The sequence below is a fragment of the Mesocricetus auratus genome, unplaced genomic scaffold (genome assembly GCF_017639785.1).
Source record: "Mesocricetus auratus isolate SY011 unplaced genomic scaffold, BCM_Maur_2.0 Super-Scaffold_100003, whole genome shotgun sequence".
Taxonomy (NCBI): domain Eukaryota; kingdom Metazoa; phylum Chordata; class Mammalia; order Rodentia; family Cricetidae; genus Mesocricetus; species Mesocricetus auratus.
Window position 1 is genome coordinate 59,421,220 of NW_024429188.1, and position 26,306 is coordinate 59,447,525.

At 36.7% G+C, this 26,306-nt stretch overlaps 1 pseudogene; it reads left to right on the plus strand.

Annotated features, from left to right (window-relative positions):
• Positions 1-8,475: 8,475 nt before the first annotated feature.
• Positions 8,476-21,077, plus strand: LOC121139776 (annotated as a pseudogene).
• Positions 21,078-26,306: the final 5,229 nt, after the last annotated feature.

The window sequence follows — 26,306 nt, forward strand, 5'->3', positions numbered from 1 at the left end:
CTTATAAATCTTAGAGATGGACATGCACTCATGAAAGAATCTAAAATCTGAACCAAAGCAGTTTGGATAATAGAATGTGTGCACATATCAGTAAAACGCAGGAACAAATGACAGAAACAATTGACTGTGTGAACTAAAATGGAATTTTAATTCTCTTTCTTGGTCCAGTGCCAGTCTTCTTTTGGAAGAGACATTGTTGTGATAGTGTTTAAAATGCTTCTTATTTGGAATTTTTAAACACTGCTGTTTCCTAGTGTTGATATTGATGCTTCCAAATGTGAAAATGAATATAATTATCACCACAAACAATAAGCTGCCATTGCTAGTATTTAAAAAATAAGATAAATGTTAACCCTGTGACAGACATATCTCATATTATAAGAGAAGTTAGAAGAAGCTTAAAAATGTGAAATGACATGTTTTCTGAAGTAGATATAAGTGATACTTCTATAAGGTCTAAATTTGAATGCTTTCAGATACAAATCTAAATGAAAAATTTAAAAGAAAATCTTTATAGCCCTGTAATTGGGTGCATCATAACTATGTTGATGCCATTTGAATTTTAGAGACCAAACAAAATTGACAATGGAGAACTGAAAAACTTTAAGACTCATCAAATACATTTTTTAGTTTTTCAATAAAATGAAAATAAGTAAATAAATAACCTAACAGCATATGAATCCTAATTTAAACTCATTATATAGGGAATACAATGTATCATGCTTTGTTTTATAAACTATATTTTGCAGCCCATGCTCTTAAAATATCAAACTAAGAGCATAATTACTGGTTTGGAACCTATGAGAGCTTAGTGTATCTGGATGTTTTGATTAAAGTCTATTTTTTCTGGTTCAGTTTCAGATATTGTTTTGTCTACTAGTTTAGATCTGGTGTATGCAACGAATACAATTGGCGAATCTGACTGCAACATTAAACGTTATCAATGGATCCCATTTAAGGATAATGTAAATAACTTCTGTTGAAGAAAATATAGTAAATGTGAGCATGAGTAGTATTGCTCATAACTGATAACATAGCGTATGCACAAAATTTCTATGCAATTAAATCAAAGGACTCATATTCTGAGTTAAGTTGAATCATTTCATCTTCAGCTTGACATGCATGTGAAAAAAGTGAAAGAATACATTTTAAAACTGACTTCACTGTTCACAAACACTTCAAAGTATGAGAATAATTTTTGCAACATCAAAATTTTCAAACAAAAATATTTTAAAAATAATTCTACCAAATTAAATGAGAATTTTTTTACTTATTTGGTGGAAAATAAAACAACTTAAATTGATATGAATGCTTTCTTAATTTTTTAATTAAAAGTTTGTTTTTAAACAATGTATTCAGATCATACATTTCCCCTCTTCTAACTCCTCCCAGATTTTCTCCACCTCACTTTGCTCCGTATGTGTGTGTGTGTGTGTGTGTGTGTGTGTGTGTATGTATGTATGTATGTATATATGTATATGCATGCTTACAAAGGCACATATGTGGAAGTCAGAGGACCACTTTTTGGAATGTGCTTCTCCTTTTCATTATTGAACTCAGGATTTAAGACTTGGCAGCCGTTGAGACATCTAACCAGTCCTGTAAATGATTTTACTTAATTTTTAGTTAACCTACAAAACAGCAAATTTTGTTATGGAGATTTTGAATATATTCATTTTTCTTTGCTCATATAGTGCTCATTGGATTATGTGGGTGATATTCTCAATTCAGTTGAAACACTTAATCTATAGATAAATTAGTTTACAGTAAGAGTATGAACACAAATATTAGTGGAATAATTCATGGTATTGTTTTCATCATGAAATAATTTTTTACATAATGTTTTTGGAATTGTTTATAGCAGAAATATTTTCTAACTACATCACCCCAAATGCTGTCATTTAGTATAACCAACTACTAGAAGTATATCAACAGCATTGTTGACAAAAAATAATTAATAGGGCACTTAATTGTTGTGAAGTTTCTATTGAATAATAATATTTTAGAGAGTCTTCTAAATATAAGTACCTCTTTTCATATTGCTCTTAAGCATATACCCAAAAGATGCACATTCATACAACAAGGAAATCTGTTCCACTACATTCATAGCAGCATTATATTTAATAGCCAGAACCTGGAAGCAACCTAGATGCCCCTCAACTGAAGAGTGGATAGAGAAAATGTAGTACAGTTACACAATGGAGTACTATTTATTGGAAAAAATGGAATCTTGAAGTTTGCAGGCAAATGGACAGCACTAGAAGAAGCCATCCTGAGTGCGGTAACCCAGTCCAATCTCTTTTTTAAAAGAAAAATTTATTCCAAAATAGAGACTCATTAAACTTTCTTAGGTAAATCTTGAACTTGTCTTCTCCACTCTAGGATACACCTGATTTTTAATATTCAGATAAATATATTATATTTAAAACATGGAGGTCTTTGCTTTTTGCAGGAGTTTCATTTTGAAAATGGTTTTCTAAGATGTATTCATTTTCTTTTGTGTGTATATGTGTCTGAGTATTTAGCCTGCATCTTTGTAGGTGCATCACATGCATGCCTAGTGCATGAAGAGATAAGAAGACATCAGATCACCTGGAACTTGTGTTAAGCTACTCTGTGGATAGTATGCACTGAGCCCAGGTCCTCTATAAAAGTAACAAGTGCTATTTATTGCTTAACTATCTCTTTGGATGCTTGAGACTGATTTTCTTGTTTGTTTTAGAGCTTTGTTCTTGTTTTGCATGTTGTACTATATGTCCAAGAGAAGGAGGTCTGAGTTACATTAAATCTTAGAAAAGGAAGATGGAATTCCCATCCAAGTATAATCTGGTCTGACCCTGCTTAGCTTCCAAGATTTGAGGAGACTGGGCACTTTCAGGGTACTATTAGTAGTCTCTTGTTAAATTGAAGTGGACTTAGCCGGAGGAGTGGGAAAGTCACACAAATGCATCAGTTTGACTATGGAAACTTGTTTCTTGTTTTTTCCCCCCATAATTGATGGATTGGGTCCTAAGAGGACTTTCTTGTTTGTTTGTTTTTGTTTTTTAGCCTTCCTGTATAAGACGTGCCTTTTCTTGGTGCAGCTTCCATTCTACCAGCTGCCACGTAAAAACCTTCCAACCTCTTTTCATTTTTGAATCTTTTCTAAGTATCCGAAGAGGGGGGAGAAGCAGGAAGTGGCCTGTAATATGTAACACAGGTGATTTGAATTTGCTAGAGCCAGGATTGCGTGCGTGTGTGTATATGTACATATCCATATCTAAGACTAGTCGTTAGTCTCACTTTCTGAGCTGGGAGAGAAAACCAATACAGTTGTCTTTCTCTTATTTTAATAAAATAAGAAAGTTGTACACTCACATCCCCTCCCCCTTTTTAAGCAAGTGTTATCATTGCCGGAAAAAAAGATTTGCTGTGGTCGTAATGTTAAACTAAAAAAAAAACTGGAAAGGACAAAAATGGAACTGATCATATTCACTTCACCAAGAGCAATAATGAGGAAGTAGGTCTCCTGTACTATTTCAGGGAATGAATATGCCAATTATACTATTTCAAAAAGTTCAATAATTGGTATAGAGGATACACTGAAAAGTTTTACTAAATAAATCTGTAAACATATTTATATGTTTATTGGTGTTTGTAACAATAGTGAGAAAGGGTCATGAATTTTAGAGTGTGAGGAGGGAAATATGATCGGAGCTGGATGGAAGAAAGGGCAGGGGAAACTGTGCAATTATACTTTAATTAAAATAAAATTTTTAAAAATGTTATAAATAAATAAATGAAATGAAATGAACCGGTTTAAACTCTAAGGCTGAAGATAGTTAGCTCAGGATTATACCAATTACTTAGCTTATAACATTCCCTAATTTCATTCTGCTGTTATTCCATTCCCTCCCACCCAAATGCAAACTAATTTACTATTCTATCAGTGTAGTTAAAGTAACTTTTAATATAATACATAAATTTGATTTTAAATATACATATTCGATATTTACATACTTGTTATATAATGTATTTATATAAAATATGTTTTAAGTATATGTATTTGTATTTGACCTTTCACACTGTAAAGTACTATATTTGTAGATTACATCTCAAGTGCACTGTATTCATTGACCAGGTGCATCACAGTCACCGGAAGTACCTTTATAAAACAAAGCACAGAGTTTTTAACAAACACAATAAGGCTCTTTGGGAATGGCCTTGCATCTGCTTTTTCAAAAAATTATTAATCATACTAAATATTCCAAGGCACTTTTATAGTGACATAAAACTTGTATGATCAGAGACAGAAGCCCTATGTGATGAGCATCAGAGAAATATTTAATTGTTTGGGAAACAGCACATTCAAACAAAGCCTTCTTTCCTGTAAGTAATTATTTGAAAATATTTTCCTCTCCTGGAAACAATCTATTTTCATTGTAGAAAATATAAAAATTCAGCAAGGGAAATTAAGACATGTACTACCTCCCCTCTGAAATCAACTCATCTTCAAACCATTATTCATCTTTTTCTTAAATCTTTGATTTGGGGAATCCCCTTCAACTGTGTGGAAAAAAGGATTAAGGAAATGAGTATTTTTTTAAATTTTGGATGTTATTTTGTTTAAAAGGGATCCTCACATTAAAGGAGTGACAAGAAATCAGAGAAAGCAAATTATCAATAATGCAAATAACATACAAAATAGATTGTTTCGTTCTTTTATATTGAACTACAGTTAATGCTTCCTATTGCTTAACAGCATCATCATATGTATGTGTGTGTAGACACACATGTTTGTATCTTTTGGTTCTCTTGAGACTATTGAATTTAAAAATGAAAATCAATGACATTCTAATGAATGAACCATGAACTGAGTTATATTTTCTGAGATGAATGTAATAATTCAATGAAATACATACACAGAAGGTAGAGATGAGATGACATGGGAATATAAGTTAGAAGAATGGGGATCTTACAATTCATTAAAGTCTGAAACAAAAAGTTGCTTATATATTATAATTATTTGAGACTATCTGTTTTTAAAGATGAAACGATCTAACCCCAAGCGTAATTAAAAGTATATTTTTCATTTTCATTAAAACTGTTTTCTCCCTGTAATACCACATTTTATTTTGTTTTTCCTATGAGAATCTTTAGGTTCTTTAGAATATAATTTCATAAATCTACCAAAATCAAGATGGATATGCATAATAATATTAGCCACAGTGTTGAGTAAGATAGGTTACAATGGAATGCAATGACTTTAACTCAGCAATTGTATTGGATTTAACAAGCAAACTGACGATAAAGAAAGAAACTCTAATCCATGTGGAAAGCTACTAGTCTTCCTGAATATTATATTGCATCAGGTCACAAAAGCCTTCTATATACCTAGAAGATGCTCAAAAATTTATCAATAGCCAGAGGATTTCTTCAATGTGACTGAATAAAATAGATTCTCTAAAGAATGTATGAAAGGAACACTGATGCAGAAAGTTTCCTTCTTCAAGAATGAATGACTACAGCCACAATGAACACGTTCGTTACCTGACTTCAATTTCTAAAGCAGATTTTCCATACTGTCGACACCAATTTGAAGCTATTACTGTCACAATTTAAAGACGGCATGATTTCTATAGAACATAAAACCTCAAAATGTCAATGATGTTTTTCTTCCTCCAATAATATCACCCAGCATTTTGTTACAGATTGAGTTTTTTTGTCAAGAGGAAAGGGTGTACACATTGAGTCATAAGGGACACTGACTTAGATAGGATTTCTCAAGGATGTCTCAATAACAATGTCCCAGTCAATTAGCCTTGGATGTGACCCAACAGAAAGAAAACTTTCATAAAACCCTGAGAAATTTATTCACAATTCAGAAGACAGACAAAGTAAAAGGTTTGAGTCTTATTAATAAGTTTTAAAAACTTCAATTGCCTATAATAATGGTTATTTTATACAGAGGCATGCAAGCCATTCAAGAAGAATTTTCTAATTTACTTTATACATTCTTGTACACTGTGTATGTTTTTTCCTGAGGATTTAGAGTCTACGCTTATATAATACTTCAAAGTATCCTCAAACTAGTAGGTGATAAACCTAAGAGAAACTATCTTATACTAACTCAGTCCTCATTCTACAGAGTAGTGAGAAGAATGTCATTTTATAGAAGTAAATTCAGAAAAGAAAGGAGGACATTGAAACAGTGGATAAATGCATTTTTAATTGTTGACAACCAATTTATTTATTTTCCCTAGGAGAAATTTAAACACAGTGAATATATATTTCTATTTTTTAAAAGTATACACTTATGCAAACATAATCCTATTTAACATATGAATATTTTAAGTATGCTACAACACTTTTACAACTCCACTTCTGCTCAATCCTGAAAACCCAGTGCAGATGCATTTTTAAAAGAAATTTTTTTATTGTTTGCTGCTTTTAGTATGTATGTGCTTGATTATATATGGGTATTGAGTGCAAGAGGCTACAGACACTATAGTGGTCACTGAATTCACTACAGCTGGAGTTACAAGATCTTGTTAGCCATTCTATGTGGGTGCAAGGAACTGAATTTCATCCTTACAAGAGCAGCATATGCTCTCAATTCCTGATCAATCTTTCTAGGCCCTCAAATGGTACTATTATTTTTACTAAGAAAACTAAAGTTTGCCTGTCCTGGAATCTTTAAATGTGAAATAATAAATGTATAGAATTTTTATCATGGCTTCAAGAATGGTGTAATAACTATTCTTGCTAGTCAACTTGACTCCATCTGGAATTAGCTAAATCCAAAACTGGAAGGCACACTAGTAAGGTATTTTTGCTGAATTTAAGAAAGAAGATCAATTTCTAATCTGAATCTTGATGCAGGAAGGTACACACCTTCTGCTAGAAGCGTGTGTAAGAACATGGGAGATGGAAATTTTTTCCTCTTTGCTGGCTTGCTTTTGCATTACTAGCAAGTCCATTCCTTTGCTGAAATAGAGTCTACTTCTTTGTGGTACTGAAGATAAACTGAGAATTCCAGCCTTGCGAACTGGGAAATTTCTGGATCCTTGGGCTTTTCTTTTCTTTTTTTTATCTTTTTTTTATTTCATATCTTTATTTGATATACCTCCTCTCATGAACAGCCTATTCATGTCTTTTGCCCGTTTTAGAGGGCTTGCCCTTTCTTTTTTTCTTTTTTATTAATTTTTTTTATTTTCCATTTTAAATTTAGATAAGAAACAAGGTTGCTTCCACAAGTCAGTACGAGGTCCCTCTCCCTTTCCCTCCCCTCCTCCCAGTGCCCTCTCCCCTCATCCCCCCCCGTTATCCCCTCATTCCCCCAGGGAGGGTGAGGGCCCTCCATGGGGGTGTCCATAGTCTGTCATTTCATATAGGGCAGGGCCTAGACCCTTCCCCAAGAGTTCAGGGTGAGAGTGCACCTCACATTGTTCTATGGGAGACCAGAGACCGTGTGTATACTTGGGATGGGTACTGATCTGCTGTCCAAGGCTCAATAGATTACCTAGGCCTCCTCACTGACACCCAGATTCAGGGGGTCTTGATCAGTCCCATGCTGGATCCTTGGGCTTTTCATCCATAGCCAGTCATTGTTAGATTAGTTGAATTAGTTGTCCTGTAAGACATTCTTTTAAAAATTTAATGTGTGTGTGTGTGTGTCTGTATGTAGAGACAGAGAGAGAGAGAGAGAAGAGTGATATTAATTCTATAAATTCTGTTTTTCTTCAAAGAACCCTGATTAATATAATCTTCTCTCTGTTTATAATCAATACTTGACTCTCTATTACGCATATCAAGAATAGGCATTTTCTAGCCCATGGCAGCTGCTGAGCCTTAGGCTTTTATTCTAAAAAATACTTTACTTACAATAAAGATACCATTTATCCTAAATTTTATATATTTTAGTTTGCATTAAACTGTTTTCTAAGCCCATGTTTTCATGTTTATAATGGCAAATTTGATATTTCTTTCTGAAATACAGAGACTTTTTTATCATCAGTGTATTTTCTTTTGGTTATATTTTGTATTAAAATTCTTTATATGAGATGGACACAAATTACTTACTGAATGTGCAGTCACCTTAAATAAGCAATGTATTTCAAAAAAGAAAAACATAATGATTAATTTTATTTATTTCGTACATTTGTTGTCTTCTATGATAGGTATCTGTCCTTACATGAATATACTCTCGTGTTTTAATGCAGAAAATTTCTGAATTTAGCATGTACTGTTAGGTCTATATCACGAATTGGTTTTGTATATGTGACAGGAGTCTAAAGTTGTCTTCTTTTCATGACTGTTAATGTCTTCTAACATTATTTGCTGAAAAAGGGGTCTCTTTCCCACAGTGAACATACTTTGTATCTCTTTAAAAGAAAATCAATGTGAAGAGTGACATCAGAGAGTCAGTGTTGGTAATTATAAGGAAGTTCCATGATTTTAAACAAAGAAAAGTTGGTAAAACTGGGAGAATCAACCATGCATGTGCTACTGAAGAGGCCAGATACACAGTGTGAAAAATGGTTTCTTCAACAAATAGTACTGGTCAACCTGGATGGACAACTACATATCTTCAGCCGTCAACGAGATGTAAATTAAGATTACTTTTAGATTTCTGTCTTATGGTAGCCAGAATCGCTAAGGTTAAAAGCAACAGAAAATGACATTAAGTACAGGTGATGATGTGAAAAACGTGAAACATTCATTTACTGTTGGTGGTATATGAAATTGGTATAGACATTAATGCAAATCAGTGTGTGGAAGTTCCTCCTGGTATAAATATGACCACACCCGGACATATATGGGCTCAGAGATGATTTTGCAAGGTGTGGACAAAAAGGTTGAAAAGAAACCAAAGACAGTGATGACTACAGTAAAATTCTGCTCTCTGGACATTAGAGCACTATTTTAGGCATAAACTCTCTGACTAAGAGCTACATGCACAATACCTAGAGAAGGTCTACCCAGACAAAATCCAAGCATAGTTAAGAGATGGAATCCTGAAGCCTCACTCATATTTGAAGAGCTGTTGTGAGGCGAATTGACTATTTCTTCAGGAAGGTAGGCTCCCAGTTGTTATCTACACTCCTGTAGATGTTCTGAGATACATGTACATAAAGATAACACTTCATGTGTTCAGTGTGTTTAAATACAAAAACAAATGGAAAAATTACATTAAGTTGGGATAGAATTTCAGTACAGGGGAAAACTCGAAGGAATTGCAAAGAATGTGGTTGAGAATAAAGGACAGACTTGTCATTATTCTTTATACACATAAAAATCAAGCTAAAAGTACTTATTGGAAAAATACCAAAATACATAGGAATAGATGCAATCCAAGAAGTAAAAGACTTGTACACTGAAAATTTTATCATTTTACTGAAATAAATTAAAGATATACATTTAGTAGACAAATATTCTCTTTCCAGATTTGAAGGTATATTATATTTTAGACATCAATAATACAAAATTAATACACATATCAAATATATACCAAAATCAAAATATTTTACAAAAATACCTTGGTAACTAATAATTAAATTATAATAAATAATTGTGAAAACGAAGAGCAGACTTGGAAATATTTGAACTCTTCATTTCAAAACTTAATACAAAAAGTACAATAATCCAAAAACTATAATGCCAGCAAAAACTCAGAATAGAGTAGTGATTAGGTAATTAAACCCACCATTCTTTGTAAGTTATTTTTAGACAGGTGGCAAGATCATTCAATATAATGAACTGCGTTGAGAAAGAGGAGGGAAAAAGCAGGTATTCACATTCAAATGAGTTATTTAAGCCTGTTTTTAACACTTTAAAAATTAGCTCAAATGTACCAATGACCAAACTGTAACACCTAAAACACGCAAACTCTTAAAAATAAATAGACTGATAGACAATGAGCTTTGACAATGATATTTAAAGTATGACACAAAAAGTAAAGTCTATTTAAGAAAAAGTTAAATATATTGTACTTCCTAGAAGTTTTATATACTTACAAATAGGAGAAATCAAATAAGTTTAAATTCTGTGCGTGTTTGGTACGAATATCTACAAAGAAGACAAACAAGTAGCCAAAAGCATATAATAGGTACTTTAGCACTATTAGTCATTACAAAAGCTAGTGATGTCCTATTGCATACCATATATATATATATATATATATATATATATAATATATTAGCAGTTATTGGTTAATACATAAGAGAGAGCTAGTCAATTTCAAGACCTAGATATTGGCTGAAAGAATTGTAACTAGTAGAGTCTCTCTGTGTTGTATGGGGGCAGGAATCCGGCAACAACTCGAGATGCCACAAGAAAATCTTCATGCCTGAATAACTGCAGATATCCCAGAAAATAAGATTTGTGTTCCCTGTGTAAGTTCTGCAGCTGAAACTACTAACATGAAATGGAAACGTACATGAAAATATTTTTAAATTAATTAATTTTATTTAAGTTAGAAACAAACTTGTTTCCATGTCAATCCCAGCTCCCTTTTCTCTCTCCTCCTCCCCCGACCCCCATTATCCTTCCCAACCCACCAGCCAATCTCCACTCCACTCTACTGGGAGTGTGAGGCTCCTCTCATTGGGATATGCAAAGTCTGACATATCATGCATGGCAGGGACCTAGGACCTCCCCAATCTGTCCAGACTGTGACAGCATCCCTCCACATTGAATGGGCTCCCAAAGTTCATCGGGATGCCCGGGATAAATGCTGGTCCTTACCTGAAGCCCCAATAAATACCGAGGCTTCCTCACTGACACCCACATTCAGGGCATTCTGGATCAGTCCCATGTTGGCCTATCGGCTATAAGTCAGGTCCATGAGCTCCCCTTGTTCAGGTCACCTAATTCTGTGGGTTTCACCCATCCAGTCTTGATCCCTTTGTTCATCACTCCTCCCCACTCTGCAACTGGTTTCCAGGAGTTCACTTCAGTGCTTACTTTGGGTGTCTGCCTCTGCTTCCATCAGTCACTGGATAAAGGCTCTAGGATGGCACACAAGGAAGTCATCAGTCACATTATCAGGGAAGGATATTTAAGGTAGTCTCTCCACTGTTGGTTGGACTGTGAGTTGTTGTCATCCTTGTAGGTCTCTGGACATCTCACTAGTCCAGATCAGCTTCTTCAAATCTATAATGGCTCCTTCTATTACCATATCTTTCATCCTGTTTTCCTCTATTCTTCCTCCGACTCAACCATCCTGCTCCCCCATATCCTCCCTCCTCCTCCTCCTTCATCTTCACCTCTCTTACTCCCAGCCCCTCCCAATCCCCTCAGGAGATTCTGTCTGATTCCCCTTTTCCGAGGTCAAAGCATATATCTCTTAGGGTCTTCTCCCATTTACCAAACTCTCAGGCTGTGGGATCATAGGCTGGCACTCACCCCCTGTTTCATGCCTAAAAATACATATATGAGTGAGTACATACTATGTTTGCCTTTTTTGTGACTGGGTTACCTCATTCAGGATGGTTTCTTCTAGTGCCCTGCAATATTGGCCTATGAATTACAGAAACAGAATAAACAGTAGACTTCAAGGATTTGGCAGACAGTAACACTTACAAATTGAACTCAGTTACAGCATATGCATTATTTTATAAAAAGGAGCAGCAACTTTAAGAACTTAATTGGGGATATAGAGAGCAGCAGAAGCTATGAAATATCTGAGGTTAGTTTCAAGGGTAGAGTATTTTCCAAGCAAACATAGACCCTAGGGTTACTCAATAGAAAGAAAATCAAAACAAAATAATAACAACAATAAAAATTACAAAGCTAGGGAAAGTAATTACGGATTTCTTTGTCTGTCAGAAGCACTATATGAGTGACAAAAATTTGATTTCAAAACTCAACTTCCACAGCTATGAGAAATTGATTTGATTCTTTTTAGCCATCTATTTTCTGGCACTTTGGCACATGCAGCTATAACAAATAAGGAAGGAAGAAGAGGATCATGCCAGCATGAGGCTCCCATTCCTACCTTCCAGGAAGAAAGGAGAGAGAGAGAGAGAGAGAGGAATCTTGGTCAGAGCTAAAGCATTCATGCATGGACTGCTGAGTCCTGTCTTTGCCCTGCACTCTTCAGAAGAGAGGAGAGTGATAGAACCTTGAAACCATACCCACCAGGAGAGGGAGACACCCTACCTGCAACCACTGGACGAGTAGATGGGCAGACAACAGTATAAGGTCACATCCAACAAAGAAAGACTTACATGACACCACCATACCTCTAAGGATTCTACACCATCAAGACCTGAACACCGCAACCCAGATGAACAGCAGAGAATGACCTTAAAAACAACTTCATGAAAATGATAGAGGCCCTCAAAGAGAATATGAGAAAATCTGTTAAAGAAATGAAAGTACAACAAGCCAAAAAATGCAAGAAATCAACAAATCTCTTAAAGAAAGCAGGAGAGGCAAAAAAAAAACAATCAAACAGATGAAAGAGATGAAAGAAACAGTTCAAGACCTGAAAACTGAAATAGAGACATTAAAGGCAACTACAAACTGATGGAATGTCTTGAAAATAGAAAAGCTGTGTAAATAATCAGTAACTACAAATGCATACATAAACCAGCAAGAATAAAATAGATGGAAGAGAGAATATCAGGTGCCGATGGTAAACTGGAGGAAATAGATTCATCAGCCAAAGAAAATCTTAAATTCGACAAATCTACAACACAAAATATGCAAGAAATACAGGACACAATGTGAAGACCAAACCTAGGTATAATAGGTATAAGAAGAAGGTGAAGCAATCCTATTCAACAAAATCATAGAGAAAACTTTCCCAACCTGATGAAGGCACACACTATGAAAGTACAGAAGCTTACTACACCAAATAGACTGAGACAAAATAAAGTTCCTTTGGCACATATTAGTAAAGCAACAAACATACATAATAAAAGAAAAATATGAATAGAAGAGAAGGAAAAATGCCAAGTAACATATAAAGGAAGACCTATCAAAATTACACCTGACTTCTCCATGGAAACTCTGAAAGCCAGAAAGGTCTTAGAATAGATGTTCTAAAGACACTAAGAGACCATGAACGGCAGCCAAGACTACTATACCAAGCAAAATTCTCAATTTCTACAGACAGAGAAAACAAGATATTCCATGACAAATTGAGATTTACACAAATACACATCCAGAAATCCAGCTCTCTCAGAAAGGTCTGGAAGGAAAATACCAGCCCCAGGACATTAACTACACTCACAAGAAAAATAGACAATCACACTTTATGAAAAGTCAGAAATAGGGGGAAATTCACACACAATATCAGCACGTAAAAAACAAATCCAAATCAAACAGGAATCAACAATCAATGGTCATTAATATCCCTCAATGTCAATGATATTCACTCACCTATAAAAAGACACAGGCTAATAGAATGGACACAAAGTCAAAATCCATCCTTCTGCTGCATGCAAGAAACACACCTCACCTTCAAAGATTGTAAAGGAAGCCTTTTCCTTGACAGAATCCTTCACTGCCAGCCTGTTTCTAGAGCCGCATCAGTCCCAAATAAACACACAGGAGGCTATATTAATTATGAAGCTGTTAGCCTTGCTTGTTTTCTTACTGGCTAGCTCTGACTTAAGTAATTGCCCCATAATTGTTAATCTAAGTATGTCTCTTACCGGAGAATGTTTCTGGGCGTCCTACCCCATGGCGTTACATCTCGACTCTCTTGTGTTTCTCCTTCCCAGAGTCCTCCTGGACTCCTAGTCCCACCTATCTAGATTCCTGTTGGCCAAACAGTGCTTTATTGACATAAGACTTCCCAACATCTCCATCTTTTCTGTTTAAACAAAAACAAAGGTCTTAACTTTAACACAGTCAAATTGTATATAACAGAACAGTTATCAAATAAGAACATAGTTACATATTTTAGCAAGATTTAAAGAAAATATCATCCATCCCATCCTTGTGAGTTCAAAGTTCTATATGTAGCTTATCTTTTATCATAACTAAGGAAAACTATAACTATAACTATCTGTCTTCAACTCCATCAAAGACCACAGAAGGATAATATATAAACACTAGGATTGACAGAGACATCTTACTGCCTGGACAGTCACCCGAAGATCCTCTGTAACATTGGGGCATCCATCTTCAGCTCATAGGCCACAATGTGTCCAGAAGATTTCTCAGCAAAGCAGGAAATTTCAAATTGTCCATCTGCGTTGGCAGTCTGTCAGTGATTTTTCTTGGTCCTGCTGAAAGTCTCTTAGACTCTTCCATGAAGCAGGAACCCTGTAAGACTGAGTTCAGCAGTCACTCTCCTGTGGGTCCTGCATGTCCAGTTCATACAGCAACAGTCAAACAGTCTAGGCAAGAGCAGTTTCTTGCCCAAATGGCTAATCTTGCCATGTTGAAAGCAAACTCCATACCGAGTTTCTTTGATGCCCATCTTCCTCTCAGATGTAATTGGTGCTGCCAGGCGCAGACATTTCTCATTGTCAAGAAAAACCCTAAACCATTTTAAATGCCATTTTCTGAAGGTCTTTGAGAGGTTTGAAGACTATCTATCTGTCTCAAATACATCTCTATCTATCTAGAAAACCTAACTTACCTAACTATAAGTTCTGACTATTATAAGTAACTATCTATAGTCTGTATTCAATTATGCATTATGTTTTAAAAGAACAGTATAAGCACATTACTTAATCAAGAGGAGAAATATACACATCACAAAATTGACCTTGAATTTATATCAATAAATGAAAAACAATACCCATACCATAATTCCCCTTTTTACCATTAAGAAGAGATTGGCTGTTATCATCAGCTAATTATAAACAACCCCATTTAAATGAAAACAAAGAGTTATAAACAGGATGGGAATTAGGATGTCGCTCATTCCAAACTGCTTCGTGCTGGAAGGGGGGTGCTGTTCATACCATGGGGATCATGACAAAACTCAGAAACCTGTATAAGTCCTTATTTTCATGGTCTGTGAAGCTGCATCATCGTAGCTGTCTCAATTGTTGGAACACCTGCTCCACTGCTTCCGGGGGTCTTGGTTCATCAAACCACAGAAGCTTGGAAGGAACTCCTCAGCTTTTCATTTTCTGTAGAAACATAAATAAAAACTCCTTTCCAAAGTAACATTTATAATCAAGTGTGCTTTAGCAGTTGTTCCTTCCTGAGCAATTAAAAAACTGAAAAACACAATAGCGTACAGTATCCAGACTCTCTGTGTATTTTCCATCTTTACGTGGCTTATTTATTTATCTAATATTACTTTATTTCTTTTACTTTTATTTATTTTCTCTGAGACAGGGTTTCTCTTTGGAAATCTGCCTGCCTCTGCCTCTGAAGCAATTCCTACCCAATACAAAGGAACCCACATTCCTAAAAGAAACATTCATAAATCGCAGATCACACGCTTAAACTCCATACACTTATAGTGCGACACTTCAGCACCCCACAGAAACTCAACGAAAAGCTAAGACAAATACTTCTAAAATTTTTCCATACAATATAAGCAGACGTATCTTTGTCAAAATCTTTTACAAGGCTACAATTACCTTGTTGCACAAACCACACAAAGACACAACTAAGACGGAGAGAACTACAGACCAAGCTCCCACATGTACATTGATGCAAAAATACTCAATAAAATACTGGCAAATCAAATTCAAGAACACAACAGAAAAATCATCCTCCATGACCAAGTAGGCTTCATTCCAGGGATGCAGGGGATGGTTCAACATATGAATATCCATCAATGTAATCAACCATATAAACAATCTGAAAAAGAGAAACCACGTGATCATCTCACTAGATTCTGAAAATTCTTTCAACAAAATAAAGCACCACTTAATGATAAAGGTCCTGGAGAGATCAGGGATGACAGGAACATAACTAAACATATAATAAAGGCAATTTACAGCAAACTGATACCCAAAATCAAACTAAAAAGAAGGAATCTCAGTGTTATTCCTTTAAAACAAGCAAGAAGAAAAGGTTGTCCACTCTTCATATCTCTTCAATATTATACTTGAAATTCTTTCTAGACCAATAAGACGACAAAGGGCGATCAAGGGGATACAAATTGGAAAGGAAGAAATCAAATTTTCACATTTTGCAGATGATATGACAGTTTACATAAGTCATCAGAAAATTCTACCAGGGAATTTCTAGGACTGTAAAACACCTTCAGCATAGTGGTAGGATATAAGATTAACTAAAAGTATCAGTATCCCACTATATATAGACAATAAACGTGCTCAGAAAGAAATCAGAGAAACATCACCCTTTACATTAGTCACAATCAACAAAAACATGTTGTGGTAATTCAAACCTAACAAGTGAAAGACCTGTATGATAAGAACTTTGAGCCATTAAAGAAAGAAAGTAAAGAAGATACCAGAAAATTGAAAGATCTCCCATGCCCTTAGATAGGTAAGATCAACATAGTAAAAATGGCAATCTTACCACAAGCAATCTAGAGATTCAGTGGAATCCCTATCAAAATCCAAGCACAATTCTTTACAGAACTTGAAAGGACAATATTCAACTTTATACGGAAAAACAAAATACCCAGGATACCCAAAACACCCTTATACAATAAGGAACTTCAGGGGGGGGCATCAACACCCCTGACTTCAAGCTCTATTATAGAGCTATAGTGATGAAAATGCTTGGTATTGGCACAAAAACAGACAGGTAGACCAATGAAATCAAGGTGAAGACTCTGATATTAACCCACACACCCATGAATACCTGATATTTTACAATGAATCTAAACTATACAATGGAAATAGAAAGCATCTTCAACAAATGGTGCTGGCGTAACTGGATTCAGACATGTAGAACATTGCAGACAGATCCATATCTATCACCTTGCACAAAATGTAAATCCAAATGGATCAAAGGCTTCAACATAAATCCAGCCACACTGAACCTCTTAGAATAGAAAGTCGGTGGTACTGTTGAACGAATTGGAACAGTAGACACTGAGATTAAAAATTAATATGTGGGACCTCCTGAAACTGAAAAGCTTTCTGAATGGAAAAAGACACAGTCTGCAAGAAAAAAGTCAGCCCACAGAATGATAAAAGACAGACAGAATGATGGTTTTCAAAATACTCAAAGAACTTAAGCAATTAGTAACCAAAACACCAAATAAATCAATTAGTAAGTGAGTTACAGAACTAAAGAGAGATTTCTCAATAGAGGAATCTAAAATGGCTGAAAGACACTTAAGAAATTCTTCAGCATCCTTATCCATCAGTGAAATGTAAATCAAAACAACTCTGAGATATCATCTTATAACCTTCAGAAAGGCTAAAATTAAAAATACCAATGACAGTTTTTTCTGAAGAGGAGGCGGGAATGGGAACACACCTCCACTGCTGGTTGGAGTACAAAGTTGTACAGCCATTTTGGAGATCGGTATGATGGTTGTTCCAGGAAATAGGAACCAGTCTACATCAAGATGAAGCTCTTAAACTCTGAGACACATACCCAGAGGATGCACATTCATACAACAAACATATCTGTTCAACTATATTCATAGCATCATTATTTGCAATAGCCAGAAACTGGAAACAACCTTGATGCCCCTCAATCAAAGAATGGATGGAGAAAATATGGTACATTTACACAATAGAGTACAACACAGCAGAAAAAACATTAGTGTCTTGAAATCTTCAGGCAAATGGATGCAACTAGAGGAAATCATCTTAAGTGAGGTAACCTAGTTACAGAAAGACAAACTGCGTTTGTACTCACTCATATATGGATATTAGACATAGAGAAAAGGATTAGGAGCCTACAATCATACCTCAAGAGAAGCTAGGGAATGAGAGTATTATAGAGAGGGCTAGACATGGTCCCATAGTGAAGCATTAAGGACAGAGAGCCCCTGAACACATTGGGAGAATAGAGGTCGGGGAGGGAGGTTGAAGAAAGAGGTGGGGAGAAGCAGAGGGGGAGGATCATGGTGGATCAAGAAGATTGAGCTGGGAGAGGAATAGAGGAGAGCAAGAAAAGAGACATATAAATAGAGGAGCCACTATAGGTTTAAAGAGAATATGCCCTCGGGAATTGTACAGAGATCCACAAGGATGACCCTAACTAGAAACCTAAGCATTAGTGGAGAGGCTACCTTAAATGCCCTTATCTTATAATGAGATTGATGACTACCTTAAATGACATCCTAGGAACCTACAACCAGTAGCTATTGGAAGCAGAAGCACAGAACCACAACTAAGTACTGAGCCTAACTCCTGAAATCCAGTTACACAGAGGGATGAGAGTGATGAACAAAGAGGTCAAGACCACACTGGGAAAACCAGTAGAAACAGCTGACCTGATCAAGTGGAAATTCCTGGACCCCAGTCTGACAGATAGGGAACCAACAAAGAAGCAAACCAGGCCCCCTGAACATGGGTGTCAGGTAGGAACCCAGGGCAGTCTATGGGGACATTTGCAGTGGAAACAGGATGTGTCCCTAGTGCATGAACAGACTTCATGGTCCCATTTCCAACCGGGATACACTCATAGCCAAGATACACAGGGAGTGCTCAGGCCCTGCCCCAAATGACTTGACAGATTTTCATGATCCATCATGGAAGGCTCCCACCCTACTTGGGGAGTGGATGGGTGATGGGATTCAAGTCATTGGGAGGATGGGAGGGAGAGGGGAACTGTGATAGATATGCAAAATAAAATAGTTTCTAATTTAAATGAAATATAAATATGTTTCATATTAGTATTTTGCTTAATGATAATTCAGTGGCTAATACACATATATACATACACATATTATATCTTAATTGGAAATAATCAAGTATTCTACTGAAGTCAGTGGCAAGTGGATCTATGTAGGCCAACCTGATCTACTTACATAGTGAGTTTGTGACCAGAAAGTCAGGAAAAATTAGTGGAACCTTGTTTAAAAAATAGACTAAACAAGAAAGAAAACTACAATATATTCCTTATCTTCCAATTTCTTTACTCCTCTATTTAGTAAATATATCATTGTTTTCTTTTTTACAAAAATTTGTCAGCTTCTTACCATACACCCTCTCCAAAAAATGGTTTTGGGAATGTAGGTTTTCTGTACATGAAAGTAAGTCCATGCAGTTTAAAAATCACATGGAAATAAGCCTATTCTTTTTGTAATACATAATAATATTTTAACTTTCTTTAAATCTTTCAAGATACAAAATTTAACCTACTTTCATGTCCCAATTTCCTCTTCCTCATTTCCAAATTGTCTGAGTTCATTATCAATTCCAAAAGTCCTTAAGATTGAGAAATATTAGTCACGGGTTTGGAATGCACTCTTCATATAGAGTACCAGTGGACAACAATCAGACTAGCTATGAAAAATATTCCAGAATAAAAAAGAATATATAGACAAATATGCCCTAAAGGAGTACTTTTTAAAATTAGGAGAGATATTGTTGATTCAGTGAAATTATAATGCAGATGCTCTATTATTAGTTATAACTACTATATTGGCATTAAATTCATTGCTTTTAAATGCTAGAGAAAAACAATGTCTTATCTCCCCCACTTTGCTGTCAGAATTTCATTAAAACTTGTGTTTTTAATTTTAAAATAAATTTTTGAGGACTTTAATATATAACCATGTCTTACTTTATAAAAGGTATTCTCAATATTAAATTCCTATAAGTTTGACACTATAGAGTATCCATCGTTAGAAAATATATAAAATTAAGAATCATAGTGTGTCCAACTTAAATATAAAAATTAAAAAGCCATTGTAAAGAAACTAAAAAAAAAAAAGAAAAGAAAGCCGGGTGGTGACAGCACGACTTTAATCCCAGCACTCTGGGAGGCAGAGGCAGGTTGATCTCTAAGTTCAAGGCCGGAGCTGGACTGACAGCTCCAAAACAATGACGGAAACCCTGTCCCATAAAACCAAAAAAAAAAATGCTGCTAATGAGTCGAGGAGAATTGATTGATTTTATTCTGAATGAGTTGAAGACATTCACTGTGACTCTTCTTATCAGCTCAAAGAGGAAAAGCTGAGAGAGGCCCTGAGGCACAGCCAGCTTCAAGTCATTTTTTCTCGCTTAGCTCATGGTCCTCTCCCCACATTTCCCAAATTAGCACCCATGCTGACTCCCATAGCAACTCGTGATTGACCACCAACGCTCCACCCTATCATGACCTTACGTTGACCTCACGTTGATCCGCCAACGTTGACCCCACGCTGACCCCACGCTGACCCCACGTGCTCTATCACACGCTCATTTTGTTCTTTATGACCTCACAGTGTACTCTAGAACAGCTATCCAGACATTCAAGTCTGTTCTCCCGCAATATCGCCAGCAGGAGGCCGCTGAGTGCTCCTGTTCTGAATGCTCTGTGGACCTGTGCCCACTAGACGTTGTTCAGGCGGCCTAGGATCACAGCCTCACAGCAATCCACCGAATTTTCCAGATCCTGACCCAAAATCTTTCAGGTAGAACTGAGGAGCCAAGGTCTCCAGGCCTTGGCCTCCGCCTGCCTCTTCCGTCTCTGAATTATGCCTTGATAACTTGACTCCTTCAATCAATCATATCATCCTTCTCATCCTCTCTATATCCTAGGCTCAGCAGAGTCATCACAGGCTGCCACAGAAGATAGTTCAACCTACTATGGAGAAGGTTGCACTTAAGAGAATTCAGAAGAGTTATGTGCCATGAATCAAGATCCCTCCGCCAGTGTTCAGCGGGGCCGGTTGCAGACAACCTTCTCCATTGGCAAGCAACTATAATGGGTCCAGAAGACAGCCCCTACGAGGGAGGGGTATTTTTCCCTTCAATCCACTTCCCCATTCAATTTCTACCAGCCCCCAATTACTTTCTTTCATTACTTCGTATCTTTCATCCCAACATAAACATAATGGTAATATCTGCCTCGACATCTTGAGTTCTAAGTGGTCACCGGCACTGCACAATTTCCAATATACTACTTATATTTCCTCTTTACTATGCGATCCAAACTCCAGACGATCCTCTGGATCCTGAAATTGCGACGATTTACCACACAGATTTAGAGAGTATAATAAATTAGCTCGGGAGTGGACCCAGAAATATGCTATGTAATTTCAACACATAATTCCGTGATCAAAATAATAAACCTTACGTTTGCTCATATCTGCTGTGTTTCATGTATTACTTAGATTGAAGTTATCCCTCTCCAGTCTTTTCTAGATAAACACTGTACAGTTTTCAGACTAGGGTAACTGGGAGTGGGGCTCGCAGGGGTGGAAGAGAAGAGGAAGTGAGGTGGGATGAGGGCAGATGGGGAGTGAGAGTGGGAAGGAGCAAATGGACTGGCTGTGTGGAGGTGAGAGAGAAGGGCAGATGGCAGGAGATGGGGTGAGGAGTAAGGAGAGGGGGAAGGATGGTGGCAGGAGGTGAGGAGGGAGGGGAGAGAGAGTGTGAGAAGATGGATTGTGGCACAGAGAGGTGGGGGAAGGGAGGAGTGGAAGGACAGATGGGCTGGATGTGGAGAAGGTGGAGGTGTGAGGTCGGAATGGCTCATGGATTGGGTTTGGGGGACTTTGGAAAGTGAGGAAGGATAAATGGACAGGAGGTTGGGAATGAGGGTGAGGAGGACAGATGGATAGAAATGTGGGAAGAGCGGGGCGCTGAGTAAGAAGGGCTTTTGCAACATACTGGAGAGCAGGACGATTTGAGGACGTCGGAAAAGATTCAAATCAGTTTCAGGTTAGATTTGCCTAAAGAATCTTTAAATTAGATCTGGGAATAAAAGCAAAGACAAGCTGTGCTGACATTAAGATCTAATGGTAAGCAGTACTACCAAACAGTAATGGAGGGAAAAATTTTTGACAAAGAATTTCTAGTAATTAATGCTATGTATTTTTACAATGTACTTGATGTTATATTCACCCTCATTAAGTAGTCATGTAGCTGAGTTGCAGATCTTTTCTTTTAATATTCTCCCTATATTGACAGTGAGTTGCATGAGATTATAGTACCTTCATTTCCCCACACTGGAAGTGCTAATATGTAAATTTCTACACAGTATTTTGAGATCCATATTTTTCTCTCAAATTGGGTAGATTAGGAATTGTTATAAGCAAATTGTTTGGTGCCTGTCACTACACCTGACTTTTTGTCTGCCTACTCTGGGTCTAAACATAGTTCCTTATGCTTACTCAACAAGCACTTTACTAAGTCATTTGTCCAGGCCTGTAGCTAATTTTTTCTCTAGTTTTAATGGTTTCTATGAATGCTATTGCCTCCATTGCTTCCACTTGATAAGGTAATGTATTTTTACACGATATGCACTAGTAAAACTGCTCATTCCAAAGTGAGACAGGACATAAAGGCTCTGGGAGCAACACATACATTTGTAAGGGACACTCTCTGTGATCTAGTTCCTCTAATCACACCCTATTTCCTAATTTTCTTTACCTCCCAATTAACTGACTCCAAAAGATCAGCCTTTAAGTCCATTAACATTTAAAGTGTGGTCCATCATGCTCTAATCACTTCCCTAAAGCGCCCATCATTGAAAAAACGCAAAGGCTTAGGGTCCTGACATTACAGAGATAGCAGACCTCCAAAAGATGTGATTTATTTGTTTTCTGTTGCCATGCATCATACCTACTTGTCTAGCAGTCATATCAAATTTGGTTCCCAGTCGGAACACCCATGAAGATAATTTTCACTTTCCTTTTTCATGGACTTAAATTAAAAACAATGGCCCTATTTACATCCATTCCAGGTCCCTCTACGTCCTCACTGATTTTAATCATGCATTGAGTTGAATAAGGGTGGTTATGGTGTAGTGCTGGAACTTAGGGCTAGTTACTTCTTTTCCAGTTCCTGCTATCACCGAAAAAGAATGACATGCCTTACACTTGTAACAATTAATTGCCAACCAGTCTTTGGATACAGGGTTCAAAAATTAGTTCCCATAGAGTAACAAATAAGTTTTAACAATTATATAATCTTTTGGACTATCTAAATGTATAAGTAAAGTCAGGAAGACAAACATCACGAATATCATCTTTCTCTCATACACGAACATGTTACTTACAAACACCATAAATATACTGAAGCAAACCATTTGAGAAAATAGTACAAGTGAGGGGGCTCCAGGAAGAACCCAGAAAACAATTGGAGAGTCCAAAATATAATCTGGGGCATCAGATCTACTGTGGCTCAAATAGTTTATAGTCCTTGCACAACACACTGTGCCTCTGGGAAAACTATGTCTCTCAATTTCAAGAAGTTTCAGAAGCAGAAAGAATTGGTTACAGGACCAATTTGCTGCCCAATAAATCATCTTGAAAAATGATTCCTATAATCCTGTAATACAAATAAATTACTTAACAAAGCCATAGTGACCTCGTTTCTTTTTGTTTTCAGTTATATCTTGAGACAGTTTTGGTTGCTAAGAACACTTTATTGAATAAGAGACTTGCATCATTAAAACATGTCGTTGTGGTAATATGTGGCGATTATTATCTTAAACCAAATGATACTCAAAAATGTCATAATGGAAGATATCTCAAGTAGAATTTCAAAGTAATTCTGAATCCTTTTTGTTTTTTTTTTTAATTTAAATTAAACAAGCCTGCTTCACATGTCTGTCCCAGCTCCCTCACTCTCCCTCATGCTGCCCCCACCAAAATCCCAGCCTACATGCCTCCCTTACCCCTCCCTTCTGCAGAGTATGAAGATTCCCCACTTATGTCAATGGTTGGGTGAGCCTCTCACTCATGTGGAATGGGATCCCAAAGTCAGTGATACACCCAGGATAAATGTATCACCATGAGACCACTGGTGTCCCAGGTATATCTTTGGCCTTGACTCAGAAGGTCTGGATCAGTCGTCTTTGTCCTCTCAGTCATAGAATCTGGGATTCCATGGCCTCATATAACCTGAACCCTGTTCATGGGTTTCACCAACCTCTTGACCAACTCCTGCTTCTCTCTGAAAGTAGATTACAGTAGTTCGCTTCAATGTTTTTTGTGGGTGTATCTGCTGCCTCTCTGCCCATCAGCCATGGGATGAAGGCTCTAGGATGGTATATAAGTCTTTTCATCGTCTCATTATCTGAGAAAGGCATTAAGGGTAACCACTCCAATATTACTTAGAGACCTGTTGTTGTAATATTGCTTAGAACTTTGTAAATCTAACTGATTTCCAGATCTCTCTCAAACCTATAATGATTCCCTCTATTATGGTGTCTCTCATCCTGTTCTCCTCCATTCTTTGCTGACCAACTTCCTGCTCTCCCTTATTCCTCCTTCACTTCCTCTTCTCCTCTCTCCAACTCCCTCTCCCTTCCCCCATGCCCCAATCCTCAGGAAGTCTTGTCCTATTTACCTTCTCTGGGATACTATGCATATCTGCTAGGGATGTCTGTTTCCAAACTCTCTGGCAGTGCGATTGGAGGGTTGGCAATCCCCACTGCTCAATGTCAAATCCATATATGATCGTACTATGTTTGTGTTTTTACCTGAGATATGTCACTCAGCATGGTTTCCTTCTAGTGCCATCTTTACCTGCAAATATCAGATTCCATTTTTTTCTGCTGAGGCAGTATTCCATTTTGTGATATAACATATTTTCTCTATCACTCTTAAGCTGAAGGGCATCAGGACATCAAGTTTTTAGCTATTACAAACAATGTTCACTGAATAATTGAACTCAAGTATTTTACTCTTCTTTGCAAATCTTTGCATATTTTGGGTAAATGCCTAATAATTAGAGTGCTGGATCTTGTATTATATGATTCCCATTTTCCTGGTAACCTCTTTCTGATTTCCAGGTGGGTGGTGCTAGATTGGCACTCTGTAATGGAAAAGTATGTTCCCTCTGTACTTCCTCTCCAGCATAAATTGTCATTGATGTTTTGATTTAGCCATGCTGAAAGCAGTGAGCGTATCTCCAGATTGTTTGTGGTGGGATTCCCTGATAATTTAAGAGACTATTGAGCACTTACCAATGATCTATAAGTGACATAAATCCTCTATTGAGAAATTATCTAGTTCTGTACACAATTTTTGTGAGGGCTTAAGGGACTTTTATTACATCAAGGTTTTCAGTTGGCTTTAATGTTTTTAAATAAGAAAAAAGACTAATGCTAACTATGCTTCTACAAAAGTAAAAACATTCCTAAAGGTGTGCTAATTTTTGCTAGCTTCCTTACACATGGCTTACTGTGGCCACCTCTCCTTAAGAAAGTCAGACTAGACAACTCTGATCCCAGATAATTTGTCTCTGCTAGCCACTCTAGTTTAAATTACAATACAGAATATGAAGATGTAGCTCTCTGATCTGAAAATGTCTTTTATTTAGAAAATGGACTCCAAGGAAGTTAAAAAGCATGCAGGGGCTTTAGATTAGAACTGGATATGGTCATTCAGACATTCAAGGAACAACATAGCAATATAAATATCAAAGCATGTCTTGGTCTTTCAGAACAAGAGCAGATAAAATTCCTAACTAGTCAATGGTGCAGCAGTTTTACAGATGGGAGAGACAGTTAACATTAAAGTCCTGGCCTTACTGTGGTTAATTACATGGAGACAGTTTGCCTTTGAAAACTCCTTGAAACATGGATAAAGATATTACACAGGTCCTGACTAAAACCAGGTAACCATTATTTCAGAAATTGCTTGTGGTATAACGTATTCCAACAAAGCTTGAAAATAAAGATGTGGAGCTGGCTTTAGGACTTAGTTTGAATGATGTCTCTGCTAATATAATTCTTTCCTAAGTTAGACGCAGCAATGTGGCCTGTTCGCTGTGCATGTATGATCTTGCTAATGTCACAGTGGTGGATATGAATCTACTATACCCAAGTCACACAGATTCTTCAAGAGCCATTAAAACATTTACTTTCTCCCAGCGATCCCGTATCTACGACAGAGAAGCAGGATACAGTTTTCACTGATGACATTTAGCAAGTGTTTAGTTCTTTGGAGCCTTAACTGCTTTAGTCCCACATCACAAGAAATTTTTCATGGCTACAGAAAATTCCATAATAATGTGAACACACCCTTTCTGTGCTATCACAGGTTTCAATAGCATACACCTCTCCTTCCTCCATTCTTGCCAACCTCCCTCCTTTCACAATAGACTGTTTGCCAGCATGGTTCTATAAAGGCTGTCCAATTAGCTCCATTTAGATTACGGATGGGTTTCATGGCAACTGTTCCCATCTGTTCTACTTCATAGGATTCCATTACTTCCTTGAATGCTTCACCAACATCCACAAGGCCACAATTTTAATTGGATCACTTTGATATTTTCAGGGCTGTAGCTTCTTGGGTTCTTTGCCAAATTTTA